The sequence below is a fragment of the Camelus ferus genome, chromosome 3 (genome assembly GCF_009834535.1).
Source record: "Camelus ferus isolate YT-003-E chromosome 3, BCGSAC_Cfer_1.0, whole genome shotgun sequence".
NCBI classification, from domain to species: domain Eukaryota; kingdom Metazoa; phylum Chordata; class Mammalia; order Artiodactyla; family Camelidae; genus Camelus; species Camelus ferus.
This window is the reverse complement of record NC_045698.1, coordinates 83057829-83077296: the sequence shown is the minus strand read 5'-3', so window position 1 is coordinate 83077296 and position 19468 is coordinate 83057829. Positions and strand designations below refer to the sequence as shown.

General features: G+C 33.7%; 1 protein-coding gene across 1 annotated transcript in view; it reads right to left on the bottom strand.

The window, feature by feature from the left end:
* The window catches only part of PRR16 (proline rich 16), a 318375-nt gene extending 299109 nt beyond the window's left edge, over window positions 1-19266 (bottom strand). Inside the window, exon 1 of the transcript XR_004318663.1 lies at window positions 19246-19266. The gene's annotated coding sequence lies outside the window, so the exon portion shown is untranslated. The remainder of the gene's footprint in view (window positions 1-19245) is intronic.
* Window positions 19267-19468: the final 202 nt, after the last annotated feature.

The following is a 19468-nucleotide window of genomic DNA, read 5'->3' as shown; positions in this document are numbered from 1 at the left end:
GAGACCTGTGGATTTTCAAATTTTTTAGTCTTCTACTCCCTAAGATAATTTTAAGTTAGATATCCTGTTTTTAAAATCAGAATTTAAATTTTTTATCACACAATTCAATGGCTTAAAAGATATAATTTTTATTTTAAATATAATTGTCGTATCACTTTTTAAAATGTATCCAAAAGGATTATAAATATAATCACAATGATATAATTACTCCATCATTTAGTTAAAAATACACAAACATATAATTTTTAATGTTCAAAAGTTTGATTGCTTTTTCCTCAGTGGAATTATATTTTCATTCAATTTTCCCCAAATATTTTCATCCTAATATATTTTTATGCTTGAGCATTTTTATTGAACACTATCATATTTCTTTGCAATAAAATATATAATTGAGTATGTATTTATACTAAAATTGCCTATGAAAATTAAATTTAAGTGTCTAAAATTTCTTCTGAAATTAGTTATTGTAATAATTGTTATTAGTAACCAATTGTTCAGGACATTATAAATCATTATAAGTAAAATTTTTAAAACATAAAAAGTAAAGTTCTATTGGAAATAGATCTACTGCTGCGACAGATGGGAAGAAGTGCTGTGGTACCTTTTTTAATGGAGTTTTCCTTTAGCACCTGGGAGCTTCTGCATGTCTGGGCAATGCAATGTGTAAAATTTGGGAAGGGGAGAAAAAAGGTGATTTTCCAAGAGGAGCCAGGAAAGAACAGGCATGTCCCTTTATAGCAAGCATTTTCCCAGGAAAGAGAATATGTAGAAGTTGAGGCTCTGAAAATCAATTTCCTTAATGACACCCTTACTCACACACACTTCTGCTCTCTCTCTTTATGTGCTCTCAGGGCACTCCACTTAAAGAGCATTTCAAGTTAAAGAGTGAGGCTCTCCTGAAAAGACAGCATTCTTTCCCAACTCACCCAACCCATTTAGGGAAAAAAGTCTGTTTTTTGTGCAATAGACTCTCTGGCACAGGAGTATAAGACATATAATCTATTATTTTTAAAAAGCCATTATAGGACTGTTTTTAATTTAAGAAAAGGAATTAAAGGTGGGATTCCATTACTCCATTCCATTATAACTCATGAATCGCTTTCCTTACACAAGTTGCAACATGACTTTATTAAAAGGACTCTTTTGAAAAATCCACTCAAGCGTTATGCAAAAGACTTCAGTAGACTGAGCAAACTGGTGCCAAGGTTTCCCAAGAGAACACTGTCACAGCAATGCAGCCGAATGCTGTGAAAAAGCAGGCACAGGTGTGAAGGTAGAAAGAAGAAGTGGGGTTGGGTTGTCAGTGGAGACAAGAGTCAGAAGTTTTTGGCATGATATAAATAAGTTCTCAAGGAAGACTCATAGGATTATACTTAAGTGTCAGACCACTAGCTGTGAAAATGGTTAAAGAGAAATGTTTACCCCTTAAAAGCAAAAAGCAGATAAAATGATGAGGAATGTGAGATCGTAAATAGACACTGATATCTAAGAGTTTTACTTAGTAGCAGAAGGCAAATGATCTCAGGTTTGGAACAGTCTGTAGAGTGAGGCTACTCTGTCAAAAATTATACAGAAATGATTTTACAAGAATGATTTTAATTTTTGGATGACCATGTTGAACCCTGTTTCAGGAACATGGTGAAGAAAATGTATTATTTGGTGTTCTTCCGGAGGAAAGAACAACATAATAAATGTAAGATGTTGCTTTTAACATCAGAACTCATGCATCCCACGCTAGTAAAAGAAAAAAAAAAAGAAGCAAAAAACAGAAACTAAGATAGTGAGCAAGGTATGAATCATATCCTGTTCTCGTAGAATTCTGTGGTTATATATGAATTACACAATTTGGTTATGGGAATCAGCCACTAGAAGTTTGTATAAATGTTTTTTGACTGAACTGGGCAGAACCAAAAAGGACAAACAGTCTCAGGTAGAGGAAATTGCTACATCTTCAGAGTAAAACTCTGGCATTTACTTACATCTGTGTTCTAAATGTCAAATTCAACACAAGACAAAGTTTAACTGTATGTCAGGTCTAAGACTTGAGAAACACTCTCAGCACAGAGCCTGCTCACTGGAAGAACATTCAACACACATCTTTTTAATGAATACATAAACTTATTAATGAATGAATGGTTAGTATCCCCACCAAAAAAAAATCATAAATTGCATATAGGGATAAATACTTTACATTTTCAGATGTTAGAAAATCTGGCGCTATTGTATTAATTTTAGGAAACAAACTTAAACAGAGGAAAGTAGTGACTTTAAATTATTTTAAATGTAGTTTCCTAGTTCTTTCAGTATATTATTATTACACATATTCTTAATCTAATTTATTTATGAATTATTTTCCTCCAAAAAAGTATAGGTTCAAGTTTAAAACCTCAAGGTTTTATTTTCAAAGGACAAGTTAAACTAAAGAACTAAGATGTACTTCAAGCAAAGCCACTTCAGAGTGGCAGTTTCCTTTCATTGCATTAATGTGATTTTTTTTTCTTTGCTTCTTAAGATGGAATGGAGCACTCAAAGGAGTTTAATATCCTATGTTGCATCTACTGCAAAGATTAAAACAATACATAGATATGCAAATAAATGAACTCTCAAATGAACTTTCTTCCTGAGCTGAAAAGAAAATTGAAACCAAGTCAATCTGACAAGGTATATATTTTATACACATTTTATGGTGGTGTTATGAAAAATCTACTAAGAAGACAGAGCAAAAGCATTTATCATATCATTCTGACCTCATTTTTTACTTTGTAAGAAGATGAAGTCGATGAGTAAAAAATATTTCTCCCTTAGTAAGTTATTATTTATAGAAATTATTGAAACAACCATTATGAGGATTAGTTCCGGAAGCATTTCAGTGAGTGAGGATGCCATCTGAGTGTAGGTCATTCTTTCTGCTGAATTGAGTGAGGAGCTGAACCAGATATTCATTATCTTGTGTATTTCATATGTGGTTCATGAGAACTACATTTATAGTATTACTACAACCTCAGACAGATTGGGGGTCCACTTCCATTAGAGTTTCACAGACATTGACTTGGACTTAGAAAATATGAGAATTTTGTGTTTAAAAAATCAAGTGCACTTTGCAATGTATAGTTTTACAGTTAAATTAGTTATAATTTTGTTCCAAAGTAATGTTTTACTTTTGCTGAATTCATGTTAGTGTTACTTATTCAATTTCCAATTTTAAAGTTCACTAATATATTGCTTCAGTGAATTACACACTATTCTCTTTCTGTATCTCCCAAACTATGGGTGTAAACAACACATTGTATATGTACATGCAGTGTCAAATCATTTAAGTAGATTTTTGAAGAAGGTAAAATCCTCTATGAGTCACTTTTCCTTCTTCTCCAATCCTAGCATGAATTATCCACCCAAACAATTACCAGATGTTGCCAGCTCACTTGGACATAGTGTTCTGACATTCTGGTTGATCTGGGGTCTGTGACCACTGTTGGGAAGGCTCCCTACTTGCCGCTTGCTCCCTATGCTGAACTACCCTAAGTCTAGCTCCAAGTAAACCCTGCTGCCCAGTCACCATCATCTGTTTCTTCTTGCCTATTTGCCTATGATTTTCCTTCCATAAAGGAATGTATATAAATATATACACTTTTTAGAAGAGTTCCTCCTCTCTGCCCTTCCACATTCAAATAAAACATGTTATATCAATTCTTAATATCTTCTTAAAGAAATTAAAAGGTTTGACACACTCAAAACAACCCCTTATGGTACAAATAACCAGAAACTTACAAAATACATCTTTCATATCTGATATTTTGGCAAGTGATCTTTCACAATTAATTTTAAGTAGGCAGCCAGACAGACATTAATTTTCAATAGCATATGGTTGTTGAATCTAATTATTTAAAGATAAAATCTACCAGCTTCAATTCCTGATTGCAAATTGAATTTGACTCTGAGACTGTTTTACTTCTCTTGCTCTCTCTCCATTTCTATTTGTGTGTGCACATGTGTCTGCATATACATATCGTGTTATTCAACTTGTTAAGTATCTCATTGGTCTAATAGGAAGACTATTTTATAACTAACAAAACCTGTTGGTTCGTAGGTTAGTATTTTAGTACTTACAAGGTAAATCCTAACTCAGAACTCAAATTTTAGTACGTCTTCAAAGTTGTCTATAATTATTGGGTTTTATAATTAATGCAGGCTTTGAAACAATAACCATTTAAAAGTGAGCAAAACACCTGCCTACTGTTAATCTAAAATGTCCCCTATGTCATCTGAGGGAGAGGAGAGCTCTAAGTATGCTTAGGTTTGTAATGAACAGCTCTAAGAAAATTCTCCCGTGGTTGAATTGACCTTTCTAAATGTAGTATTCTTGGGATTAACATTTTCCAACATTCAAAACATACCTGCAAAATGAAATGCATCTGTTGTACAATAGAGATTGGAGTGCCTGTGCCTCTTTATACATGCAAATTCTTACATGGGATTTCAGATGTGATAAAAGAGTAGTTGTAATGCTTGGGATGGACTAAGTGATATTAGAAAGAACTCAGGTATGGAAATAAGAACAAGATTTTTAAGCGGAAGGTAGATTCAAATTCAGTTGGCAGCTAATTAATTTACTAAGAAGATAAAATAACAAGACAAAGAAATATGACTGAATTTCCATCAAAGACAACTCTAAAACAGAAAAAAAATTACGTGAGTTACCAATAAAATATAAAATTTAAGAACGTAAACAAATTTAATGGCCTCTGACTTGATCAATTAATTAAATCTTCTATAAAATATATACACAAACTCTTTCCTCTCATTTTAAAGTAAAGTCAAAATACTGATCAGCATGTGTTCAAATGTAACTTCTCTGTATAGTAAAGATGATGCCAAACTGTCTTGAATGAATGGAGTCAAGTGCTGGCTGGGTAAGAAAGCGCAGTGCTCTAGGAAACAGATCCCACTGACTTGTAACACCTCTGAAGCCTCCTTTTTGTCTCTAAAATAGAGCAGGCATGGAATCACAAAAAAACCTAATGAAACTCCTTGGGAACAGCTCCTCAGTCTAAAAGAAGCATTTAAAAATATAATTTCTGATCATCAGTTTACCTTTGTGATTACACTGCCAAGAGAAAGGATCAAATGTCTTCACTTTTGATGAAAATTTTCCTCAATCCCACATTTGGGTCATTAAAGTCACTCAAACCAAACCTAACTCAACAAACCAGACAGATAAAGCCAAAGTTTTTGTACTTATTCTGAGAACACATATATTTCCCTAATTTGTCTGGAAACTAGTTAAAATATATTTTAAATACGTATATGCAAATAAGTATACATACATATATACATTTCTGAATAATGGCAGCTTATCTAAAACTTGTTCTGCCAGTTTTCCTTCCCTTAATAGTATTTTTCATTTCTTGTTCCCCACTCCGGTTAAAAAAAAAAAAAAGAGTAAGTTGAGTCTATGTCTCCATCATTGGTTTCATCACAGAAAAAATACCGTATTATTATGAAAGCAAATGTTCATATTTTAAAAAAGATTTAATATGTTCATTAAGTTATATTATTTTAGAAACCCTCCAAATAAGAATTTTTTTCTATCCATGCAACAAAAGAAATTTCTAAAAAATTTTTAAAAAGAGTGAAAATTCAGAAAAAAATTACCTATTGTTTCCTTTATAACAGCAAGTCAATTAAACTCAGGATGAAGTTTTCAGGTTAAAAGTTATTGTTTAAAGTTATTGCTACCTCTATTTTCTGCTCTAAAATCAGTGGAATTAAAAACAAAGAAGAACAGAAAAATAAGCTTTATTTTTAATGAAACGATAGAAGAACTACTAGCAAATATACTGAAATACAGGTCAAAATGAGGGATGATACTCAGGATTTAAACCATTTCAGATCTCAAACAGGACACAGAGTATTTCCAAATTAGGAGGTACAGCCTGGGGAGTGGAAAGGGGTAAACCAGTAATGTCTTCTTTGGAAAAATAAGGCCAATTGGCACATACAGGTTATAAGAAGTCCTTGTGCCAATGTGACACCAGCGGAGTGACAGGGGAAGTGGGGTAAGATGAAGAACATTATGAACACATTATCTGTGCCTCAGGCTCTTGTCACTGTGCCAGGGTGGAGGAGCGCAGTAAGTGAATATCATTTCTAAAACTTCTAATCTCTGGCAACCAAGGAGAAGTTTAAAAAAAGAAAACAAAATAGTAAAGAACATGTGACACACAGGGTTCTGCTATGAGTCAGAAATATCTTCTGCTATCTCTGTGCAGATATACCCAAGGGTAGAGTGTTAGTGAGTTTGTGTAACTGACCTGAATTCTATATGCATGTTTCCCAGCACAATACTCTGGCTCAGACTCAAGTGCCACTTACTGTTAAGCAGCAAGTTGGCCCAGAAATAGTATCTGTCATTCCAAGATTAGCAATAATTAGAAAGATACAGTATGTGATATATGTAAAGAAATTACAAGAAAATGTAAAAAAAAAAGGAATGCAATTAATACACAACTTTAAAAATACTGCAAAGAATACCAAACTGAAGAAACTACTGAGAGATAATATTTCTTAAGAACGGAGAACGGAGCTGGCATAGCTCAGCAATGAAGGGAAAAGTAAAATTATTTAGAACATTTAAAAATAGATGCTGTATAAAAGAGAATGGATACTACTGAAAAAGTCAGTTACTGAGAAAACAGGTTGGATAATGCTCAAACAAAATGAAATAAAAACTAAACGCTGAAATTCATATGATTGTATATGCATAGGAAATATTTGAAAAATAACGAAATAAACTTAACAACGGTGCTTCTGGGGAGATTAAACAATTTAGGGGTCTTACAGGAAAGATAGTTACTTTTAATTACGTACTTTTATTTTCTCTTTTTATTTTTACCATTAAAGTTTTATTATATAAATTAGCTATTGTGTGCATACTCCACTACATTTATACTATATTAAACTATCCTACAGACGTTTGTAGCAGATTAAATTTGTACTTTATCCAAGTTAATGGAAACATGATTAGAAACAGAAAGTGTCTTGGCTTTCAGATTTGTTAATCAAAAAAGAAAAAAAAAAGCATTAATCTTTTACAATTTTCCACCAATACCTTACCCTTCCTCTTTTGAACTGAAAGTTTCTTTTTTTGTGTGTGTGTGAGATCCTAATAGAACAAATTGTCCGGAAGAACATTTTAAATTAATGGTTCCCCAAGAGCATGACTGAAAAAATATGCTGACCCTCTGCTTATCAATGCCCTTTGAAATCAGTACTGATTTTTAAAGATGATAGACAGTTGTTCTTTTGAATACCATACCCATGTTCCCATTCTACATTTGTTGACAATAGAACTTTGAATTAACTCCTTGGGAAAAAAATTGTACTTTATTTACGGATCTTTGTTTTATTTGGAATATTGTGCAATGACTGGTTATACCTAACATTATTTGATTAGAATTAAATGTAGATGGAAAAAGTACTAAGGAGGAAGAGAGATCATAGAACATGAGAGAAAAAAAGCAATGAAACAGATGTCAAATGATCAGAGAGCAAAATTATTAACAGCACCTTTAGCCAGATGAAAAACATTATTTCCAGTCTCCCAAGAAATGGTGGATCAGCTAAAAACTCTCTCTGAGACTTTTTTTTTGATACATGGACCACGCTAACATGATATAAAAAAGTCAAATGAAATGAGATCACTTTTTTTAATCAAATGTGTATAGATTGCACATTTAAAAAAAAAAACAACAGCATGCTTGATCCCTGTATTATGTCCTCCAAAAGCACAGCATGCATTCACACCATTGGGTCTCAACATACGGTAGCTTTTGATGGGCAATATTAAAGAAGATGGTTACATAGCTTACAATCTTAGTTAAAACAATTTTTGAACATGTTCATAAGCAAATTATTAAAGACTGTAATACTGATATTGAGCGTAAGAAACTAAGCAAACTGGGAAATGTAAGTAATATAATCAAAAAGGAAAGTAACTGAATACACAAACCGACTTGAAAAATATACAAACAAAAAATGATGGTATTATTTAATTGCTTTAAGTTAGATTTATTTTTCCTCTTTCACCTAAGAATGTAGTGCAATGGTAAACTTAGCTTTAGAAACAGAAATGTTGAAATAATCTACTTAATGGTTTAAAAAGATAATAAAGGTACAAATTTAACTAAAGATAAAAGATGAGGAGCAATAAATCATTGAGGAGAGAAAGTGATACAAATGGAGTAAACCTGATTTATTCCTTGAAAAAAGGACAATTTCCCTACTTAATCGCTGTAATTAATTCTTCTAAATTTAGACTTAAAAAACCCCAGATATTCATGGATGACTGATGTGGTGACTTGTGATTGGAAAAGAGAAAGCACTGTACACTGTGTTTTATTTTTAGTGGTTGAAAAAGAGAGGAAGAGAGAAGACATAACCTTTCATCTCAGCTTTTGTTCTGAAACAAAAAAGAAATCAATTTCCGGGGTCTAGAAAACATTTTCTAATTAAAAAAAAAAAAAGTCAGATTCCCTTATAGGGCACAGTAAACACAGAAGGTTAATTTAAGTGTGAAAGAATTCCAAAAACAAGAATAAGAAAACAAAAATATAAAACCAGAAACTCAGTAATACAGAAATGGTGATTAACATCATCAAGAATGGTGTAGGCCTATTCGGATCCGCTACTGTGTCTGGAGCTTTTCTTTCTCTTTTAGGTACTTTCATAAATTTACCTTGGCTCATAAAAATCACTCCTTTCATTTTTGTTTTCAAATTCTACAATATTTTTGAGCTAATAAAGGTAAATCTCTTTTCAAATATACTAATATGTCACTGTAAATTTCGATTAGTTTATATTCCCAAGGAGTGTCTCCCATATTGATAAACTCTTTTTTTTTTTTTATCAAACTTTATGCTTGGAACCCTTGGATCAAGCGCTCTTGGGAGGATCCTACTTTCCTAGTGCTGAAGCACCTCAGTCCCGGCACTTCCTGTGCATTATTGTTCCTTTCTTCTCTCAGCAGGCCCTGCATCTCCCCAATTAGGTTACACTATGACTTAACACTAATGTTTCATCTGATTAACAAGAAATGTGAAAATTTTGAAATTATTTCATCTAGCTCCTAATTTTATTTATTTATTTATTTATTTATTTATTTATTTATTTATTTATTTATTTAATTAATTTATTTATTTTTAGCTCCTAATTTTATAAACATAGATATAGGTTCAGAAATTAAGACATAATTGCTGCTCATAATGTTTAATTTTTCCAATTCCTGTGTCATTTTTACTTGTGTGGCAATCTAGAATATTTTAGCAAAGAAAATTAGACCTATGTCTTATTTGGGGGTTACTTCATATTTTGCTAAGGTTTGCTAGAATGATTAAATTTGTAAAACACAAATTCACTAACACACTTCGCTATCTGAAATCTCAAACAAATTTTTTTGGGTATATTTGGTTACGCTAATGTGTCACTATTTGGAGGACAGCTGGATATCTGCTGCGGTACTTTAAACCAAGTTATTTCAATGTTTTTACTTATTTTCACTTTAAAATTTTATCTGTCAATATCTCATGCTTACTAATAATAGCAGATGATGAAATCAAGAAAGTATGCCTTTTATTTTAAAGCAATCACCCTGTATTTATCAGTCAGGTCTACCAAGGAAGCATACATTATAGATACAATGATTAAAATCTCACTGATAATGACAGATAAAATGCATCCACTTTCAATAGTTTTATTTAAAAGAAATATGACTCTAAAGACACATTATTCTGGTTGGAGTTCTTCCCTTAGGGCAACATTGATTTAAATGATTCATCTTCATTTGTTCTAGTTATATGGAAGAAAACACCAGAATATACATTGACAGTCTTTTATATAATATAATTTCTATTTTGCACTGACCTAATTTTCTTTTTAGCTAATTAAAACACCCTAAATTGGCTCTAATAAAATTCCCTCAGGATCACTTGTAGGAAAAAGAATGGAGAAGTCTGTCCATGGTGTAAACCCATTTCCCTGTTTACAGATTTTCTTTTTTGTCTTTCTTTATGGTCAATAGAAAGCGAGCCTGATTTCCGACCAACATCCTGTGTGCTCTCTCAGGCCTTCCCATAGGCAATGAGAAGACACTGCATGGCAGGCTTCACTTGAGGAAGCTGCCTTCCCCACATCAGGCTTAGTACATAACCAGTGCACTGAAGTTTTTCAAGACAATTGCAGTCAAGGACTCGGGCCCCTCTGAGCCAACCATGCCCATATGCTCATCTGCCCTCCGGGCACATGAGACTCCATCTGGAGGCCTCCTTCTCTGGGGTCTTGGCTGATGCACTTCTCAGGTACTTCCACCAGAGACCTCTTTTATCCTGACTTTGGCTGATCTACTTTTTCCTCTTTGATTCGGTCACTCCTGGCCCTTTCCTTTACTGTTCCCATTCAACCCATGAGTCCGTAAAGAGGTAGAAGTCTTCTGCTGGGGCTTCTGTGCTGCATCCACCTGACCTTCAGCTGATAGTATTCCACGGGAAAAATGAAATACTGGGGAAGTGTCACCACTTTTGCCTCTTGCTTGTACTGTCATAATAAGTGGTCAAGTCTTGATTGTTACTTTCAGCTTTGTCCTAATTGACCACCTGACACCTGACTGCCTAACAGTTAAGTGTTTACCAAATTTCAGACATTACTTAAGTGATCGTGGAACTTGCTTTCTCTCATTGCCAATTGTTAAATGTACCATTCTCTTCAGCCAATATTCAGATTTTATGATAATACTTTTGAAGATACAAATATTTTTTGAGGTTAAAAGAATAATCAAAAAGGGTGGAACTTTAGGCATTATGATAAATGGTGTAAGGTTTAGGGGCATATACCTTGAAGAGCTGGAGTGTTTTAAACATATTGATAAGAACACTTAACATGAGATCTACTCTTTTAATAAATTTTTGAGTACACAAGACAGTACTGGTAATTATAGGCACAATGATGTACAGATCTCTAGAACTCATTCATCTTACATAACTGAAACATTATACCTGTTGAAAAGCAACTTCACATTTTTCCCTACCCTTGGCCCCTGGCAACCACTGTCTTACTTTCTGTTCCTGGGCAGGATTATTTTAGATACTTTATGTAAGTGGAATTGTGTAGATTTGTCCTTCTATGACTGGTTCATTTCACTTAACATAGTGACCTCCAGGTTCATCCATATTGTTGCAAATGGCAGGATTTCCCTCTTTAAGGCTAATACATGCCATACTTTATTTATCCATTCATCTGTTGGTGAATATTCAGGTTGTTTCCATACTTTGGCTATTGTGAACAAAGCTGCAATGAACATGAAAGTGCAGACATCTTTCTGACAATCCTGATTTCAATCATTTGGGATAAACGCCCAGAAGAGATGGAATTTGACCCATATACACGCACCTGGGTAGACACCTATTCTGCCCACTGACGGTGGCCACCCCCACTTCTCTTTAAAAGTTACACTCAGCATGTGGTTACTTATCTCCATAACTGCACAACCTCATCGTGTGTGCTCTTTTTTTTCTCTATCTTGCAGAGATCACCTGAGTTTGTAAGGAACCTGAAGGAAAAGCCAAAGTTGTTACACTGGTGTGTGGAAATCTACCCATTCTGTCCTTGTCCTTGGATATTTCTCCACCCTCCTTTCCTACACCTTCCTTCTTGCTTCCACAAGAAACCAAATGAAGACACACAGACTTCTGTTCCAGGACTTTGCATTCGCTCTTCCCCAACCAGGAATGCTCTTTTCCCAAATAACTCCTAGCTTGTTCCTCCTCTTTTCTCAAATGCTCTCTCTCGGCCACTGTATTAAAAGTCAGAACTCCCACCTAATATACTCCCTTCTTGTTCCCTGCTTAATCCCTAATACCTAAAATATCTAGAACATGGAAGGGACTCAATAAATATTTGTTGAATAAATGAAAAGAAAAAAATACACTGCAAATCAGGAAATCAAGAATATCCTTTGAAGTCACAAAAGGCATAATGTATTATCCCTTAAACTCATCTGTTACTTCAATATAGATAAGTAGTCTATTTCTAAAGTTCAAATACTGGTAGGATTGAAATAGACAGCAAATTCCTAAGTGGCTGTAGCTAAGAGAATTGTTTCAAATTGCAGTGAGTAGGAAGTAACGTATAGTCCTGGATTTCTGTGTACAGCCAACGAATTATTTTCCAATCATACCTGACCTGGATGCAACTCTCTTCCTACTTTAAGATAGAGCTGAAAAAATAATCTGCTCCTCCTTTGGCAGCATAGTTCAGAGAGAGACCCAGCAAAGATCAGAGAGCACGGAGAAGAGAGAGAATGAGTAAAAACACACAGAACACAGAGGACATTCCTCCTAATAAGTAAGTAGCTCCAAGCAGTACTGAAAAAGTGCATGAGCCTCCTGAAATTCTAGCACGCCACAGCCTCAGGGAATGATTAATAAGAAGAACTGCTTTAACTTTGAACCTTCAGCAATTGCAAAGATGCCAAGAATGGTCTGTAGTTAGTGGTAAACCTATTCCAGAGGAACTGACTATGGAAGCACAGGTTAGCTAACTTTTACCAGCTCTTGGCAATATGATGAATATTATCTATGTATCCTTCACAGCAACTTCATGCAGTTGCATACTATGACTTGTAAAAAATTAGGCTTCCTGCTCAAAATCACAATCTAGGAAGGAGGGAGTTCAGAATTTGAACCTAGAATCTTCTGATGTAGTATACGGAAAAGAGCTACTAAGGGATGAGCAGAGAAAACCAGGAACTGATAAGCGTATCAGGAAATGTGACAACCACAATGTTCATTTACTGTAGTTGTTATATATATGTGTATGTGTGTATATATATGTGTGTATATGTGTGTGTATATGCATGCATCTTGTTTAGGATATCACCAAATTCGGATTTAAATCATTTTCAATGAATAATTCTGCTGCATTCATAATGGCTTGAGTAAAAGAATCAAAACTTGATAAGCAGTACTTCTAGAGAGTTTTCTAGATTTCCTAGAGTGTTTTTTAACAACTTTGATTTTTCTGGTGAGCTATCTTTCATATGAGGACAAGATTAAAAATAACAATTTTTAATTACCACTACAGGACACTTACTATGTGCCATGCACAGTGACAAGTACTTTATATACACCATTTTAACAAATCTGTGTAAAAATAAGATAATTATTATATCCACATTAGATGTGAATATGCTAAGACTTAGAGAGATAGTATAACCTATCCAAAGTCACACAGATTCAGAATCAATTCTAGCTAACTTCAGAGCCCACACCAGTCACCAAAAAGGTGTGCCACATAAAGGAAACAGACTAAAGAAAATAAACTAGTATATTCACTTAACATTGAATAAAGATGGTTTGAAGCAATCATATTAGTGGTTATGAAAGCACTGGTCTGTCTATATAGCTTTTTATTTCATCATAACTAACTCGATGTCAGTTACAGTGTTAATGAACACCCACCATAATCTTCCTTGTATGGTTCACTGCTCATGTCCTCAGTTTCACGTTATCTGAGAACTCCCAGGATCGTTGGTTCATAGATTAAGAACAAACTCTCTCTAAGGAGTGTAGTGGAATGAGATCATGGTTGTGGGTGAGCACAGGTGGAACACAACGATAAGTATGAGCAATGGGTTTGGAATGCTGAGCTTGAGAATATACACATCGATAACTGCTACAAGTTCAACTAGGTGGAGGCAGCTTAAGGGGGAGGATCTTGAGATACACTTGCTTTTGGATATTGAGATATAATATGCTTCTGGATACATAGCGACTGGAAGATATCTAAAGAGTAAAACAAATCTACTGGTCATGGATGCAAGACCATCACAAGGTTGTATTGTATCACCATTCTGATTATGGGAAATAAGAGCAAGCTGGTCTCTTAAACATCAAATCCATGTTTCTTACAAGGAAGTTAACTGTGAGTCTGCCTTTGAGATGTGCTTTATCCCTGGTCAGTATGTAAGTCCCATATGCCTGTTTTATTAGGATAAAATAGTCAAAACTATTTAGTGCAAACTTCTATATTATAACATAACCCACATAAATACAAAGATTCACTTCATAAAACAGGATGCTACAATGGATTCAGGGTTGTAGAAGGAATTTTGATACTATTTTGATACTTATATGCACTCATTCATCCCATTTTGTCTCCAGCTTATGCTAGTTTGCATTATCATAGAGCATTAAATCTATGCTGTCACTTCTCTTAAAAGAACATTTGAATGGTGATAAAGTTTCATTAAAAAAAACACAATATTTGTGTTGCTTTAAGAGAAAATTTAACAAAGAAAGGAAATATGAAGGATGAAATGAAAAAGTGTTAACAGTATTATTGAGAAACATGTCCCCTATCAATAAATGAATTCTTGTTTTGAAATAGGAATAATGGCAAAGCAATCACAAATCCATCCTGAACCCCTGAAAAGTGTTGCTTAAGATCTCAAAGCAGAAAAAGGACAAATATGAAAGCTCAAATTTATTTTATGGGGTCAATTTTGAAATCATATATTAGGATGTCAATAAGGAAATATTTTCATTCCCCAAATAATGTTCATTCATTACAGGATATTCCATCAAACATGACCTGAATCAGATAAACCTGAAGCAGAAAGTTACTCTCAGCTGTAAACTACTGAAAGACAGGATCGTTTTTCTTTTTTTTTACTTTAACTGAACATAATACTTGAGCCAAGCTGGCTTTGGTTATGAGTCGAGTGTTCATAAAATATATCACTCAAACTAGGATACCTTTGTAGGTGAAAAAAGCACTTTGCCAGAGAAAGAGCTATAAACCAGGAGGATCATCCCAGGAACCTAGAAGTTACAGTCACCTTATTTATGAGGTATGACAGCACATCTATTGGAAGGACTAAAACTTTGTCCTCAATTGTTTCTAAATTTATTTAATTTTTAAATAAAAAGTATTGATCTGTGGCATGTAAGAGAAAGAATCCTGAATAGGATAATCCATTAAGAATTTAACATATTTGTATGGCAATTTTTAGTTTACTGTACACCAAAGGTAGAAGAAAACAGGGTTGCATCTAAACACTGAGTGCTCTGAATAAAAGAGAAGGAAAAAAGGCATGCGTAATTGTATTATATACAACCAGTATTTACTCACTGCTACACTTGGCACTGAAAATGTTTCACTTTCAAACGGTGAAACAGTCACAAGAGATTGTATCAACAGTGCTATGATTAATCATTACTTACAGTATTGCTTTGCTTAGAAAAATATTTCACTAATAGAGAAGACAAATTTCTGTTACCAGAATGACTAAGATGAAAAAGAAAAGCAGTGCTAAATGTGGGGGGAGTCACATACACTCTTGGTGAGTGTGCAAATGGATGCTATCACATTGAAAACACTCTGGAGAGTCATTTGGCATTACCTACTAAGCTGAATATACACAGGTTTTATATCAAAACATATTTATCTGTATTTATCAAATTTATCTACATATTTATCAAATTTCTATCAAAACATAAATATCTATATATATTCACCAAAATAGATACAAAATGTTTATAGTAGCATGATTCATAACAGCTGCAAACTAGAAACTATACAAATGCCCATCAACAGGAGACTAGAGAACAGATAAGTAAATGTTGATATATTCACACAATGAAATCCATCAGAATGAAGAAACTACAACTACTCTCAAAATATGAATCAATCTCACAAATATAATCCTTAGCAGAAGAACCCAGACACGAAACACTGCATATTGTATGTTTCTATTTATGTAAAGTTCAAAGACAGGCCAACACAATCAACAGTGTTAAAAGTCAAGATGGCTCATAGCCTTACGGAGTTAGTTAGCATTGACTGGAAGGGGTCAGAGGGACAGCTGCTCTGTGGCTGTTGAGATTTTGTTTCTTGATCTGGATGCTCTCTACATGGGTGTTTTCATTTTATAAACAATTTAATCCAACTGCAACATGTTATTTGTGCACTTTCCTTATGTAAATCATACTTCAATAAATAGTTTTTAAGTGCACTTTCCTTATGTAAATCATACTTCAATAAATAGTTTTTAAAAGAGGAAAGCTTCAGTCCCCTCAGTACTAGTGGAAATGATAATAAATTTCAAGTTAACAGGGTCTGAACCAAAGATGTTTTAAAGCATATAGAAGCATTAATTCTGTTTCAATATTTGGGAAAAGTAGCATAATGCAAAATATATTCCAACATTTTATAAAATAGTTTGACAGCACCATTTCCATTCTAAATCTCCTTTAAAAAAAGAATCCATTCATATTTCAGCAAAATTTGGAAATACAAAAAGATATAAAGAGTATAATCCAATTATTTAAAGTTTTTGTATATATATACACACATATGTATATTATATACAATAAATATAATATATAATATATATACATATAATACATAAATGAATTTATAATACTAGTGATTTTCCCCATATTTCCTTTTTTAATAATCACACATAATGCTTTTTAAGAAGTTATTTTTAAAATGTTTTAAAAAATATAATTGCAACAGTGTTCAGGACTGTTTTCTAGACAGCAGAAATAAGAATGTATTGAAAAGATTCTACTTTTGCAGGAAAGGAAAATTTTTGTCAGTGGCATTGCCTTTGGTAACTTATTAAAAATAAAGGATGCAAAACATAATTTGTGTTTTTGGACTAATGTCACTAGAGGTTATACTCAGTCATTCATACTATATTTAGAAATGCTTGCAGAGATATATTGAAAAAAATTCTAGAAGTGAAATCAGTCTTTTGCTGACAAATGTGTAAAGACCTATCTCTTGCATTCTAAACTCTCATTCAAATGTTTGTTATGAGTGCAAATTTGTATAAATTAAATAAAAAATATTATAGTGAATTATGTTTTAGTTGGTAAACCAGTCATATAACAACTTTCTGTATTTTAAATTGGTATGTGTTTTTGCATTCCTTACATGCCTAATTACATTTAAAAAATTCTATTTATATGGCAATACATGGTTATTAAAATGTGGAAGTAAAACATAATTTGTATCTGATTCTATGTTATTATTGCATTTAGAACTAACACATACCACTAAGAAGCTAGCTAGACGTTGAGTAATTACTCAACTGATATTATAAACCCTCTATATTGTGTGTAATTTAGATTTTTAAGAAACTTTAAGCAATATTTGTAGAAATTGGGATTTGGGGGTAGGCAAAGAATTTATTATGACTTTTCAAATTTAAATAATTGAATATAGACTCAAAATACATCTGAAAATTCATTATGCAATCTATTTTTTAAATTGAATTAGATTTGGGGAAAAAGATATGCCTTGAATATGTTACATAAATATGACATTAATGCTAAAAACATATTAACTACATATTTGCCCACTTTCCGATATAGATGTTTATCTATGAAACACATCAAATACACACATTTGTCAACTGCCTAAGATGATAATAATGAAGGATGCTAGAAAAGCATAATTTACTGCAGGATAGTTTTACAGATCAGAATACAGAGAATAAGGAGAAAATGAACCAAGAGGATGTTCAGAAAGATAGGAGAAAATGAAACCTGAGCCTTCCAGTTCAAACTCTGAGTATGAAATCTGATGACTTTATATGAATTCATGGGTAAGACTGAACCAGACTGAGAAGATGAAAGTCTTGAGCAACACTGCCTCCCACACCTTCCTCCCAAACAGTAACAGAAGGATGGCTCCCCTCCCCCACCCTCACCCTGGCTTCTTCAAGATGCAGCCCCACTTGTCCCTTTCTCTGTCCACAAGCCCCAGAGAACCTCTTGGCCTTACTCGTCCTCTCATCCATGGAGGACTCTGTCCCATACAGGAAAGGAGAGATTATTGAAGCCATGCCTTTCCTCCTCTCAACTCCTTTATTCTGTTGGCTGAGTTACAATAGGAAAAAAAAAACATCAAAAAAGCCATTGGCTTTTGCATTTTGTTTCTTTGCCTCAGTAGTTGTGAAACAAAACCGTTACGATGGGCAGGATTAGGGACTTCAATTAAGAATTTTGAAATTCATTTGTATAAATAAATTAAACTGTTAACCTTTGTCTAGTAAAGTCAATAGTCTGGACACCAGATTGGAACAAAGTTAAAGTCTTAGTATTTCACATGTTACTAGTCCATACGCAGAGATACTCAGATTAGCAACACAGAATTTCTTCCCTAGCTACCTTAATTTTGAATTGTCTCATTAAGAAATGCTCTGCTTAGAGCATTGATATTAAAGAGTTATATGCTAAACACTTACTCCTCTAGATTCCCTAAGTTATACACTTTAACAATTTCTAGAAAGCTGTATTTCAAGACTTTGTCGAGCTGGTTTTACTGAACCTTTACTTAATTAAGACTTAACGCTTGGCCTCAGGTCTTTACTGATGTCTTCAATAAGGGCAGTCTCTGTGCATTATGTCTACAGAGGCAGATTTATCATGAAGATGAAGAAGTTCAACTTCAGGGCCCCTCACTTCCTCAGGAATCTTCCAAGGAAGGCCGTGGGAGGGGTTCACAGAGTTGACAATTTTGGTAAAATTTGCAAAAGTGAAATATTTCATTAACAACCTGTTAAAACCACTGCCTGAGTCCATTTCACCTCCTCTGACACACTTTACCTCATATCTGACGGTATTAGTGTGGGCCCCAAAATGTTTGTATCTAAGAGGAATTCTGGTTGGCCATATATTTATTTTGGACTTAGTGGTTTACATTATGTGATGGCACTAACTTTAGTGGAAAATTGTGCAATTCCTACCTCTTCTGGCATATACTTTACCAGCTTTCCTGGTGTTCTGATACAAAGCTGCAGGGCCTGAGGTCATAACATGACCAGCATTCGAAGAACAAGGGTGGTGGAAAAGAAACAAGGTTTGAAACATACAGAGCCATAGCTAGTCTTTCAAAATCACTTCCAACCATGAAACAGGTAAAATTGCTAACAGAGAATTCTGTTCTCGTCGGTGCCAAGTGAATATAGAAGTTTCTACCTGCCAAGAACACACTGAACAAAACATCATAAACAATTTAAACAACCACTATACTTTATGTTTTTCTTTTCCATGGGAATTGAGGGAAATAGACTTGTCAAAATTTCTGTCTTTGTAGGACACAAACCTGTAGCAATACTATAAATAGTAACGAGTCTGTGTGTGAAGTTGCATGTTTTATGCATCTCAATGTTTCAGATCTTACCTTTGTGTATCAGGCACCTCTTCTTTCTCTAAAGTCTGGAAATTCCAGGCAAAAGAACAGGTAGATCATACCCAAAGCAATTAATCCTGAAATGGAAAAGATAAAGCTCTCAGAGAAATAATGAATAGATTCTTGGATTGTTCAATAATCCAATTAATGAAGAAGAACACATATATAAATACACTAGAGAAATACTTAAATTTCTTGCTGATTTAACATCAAT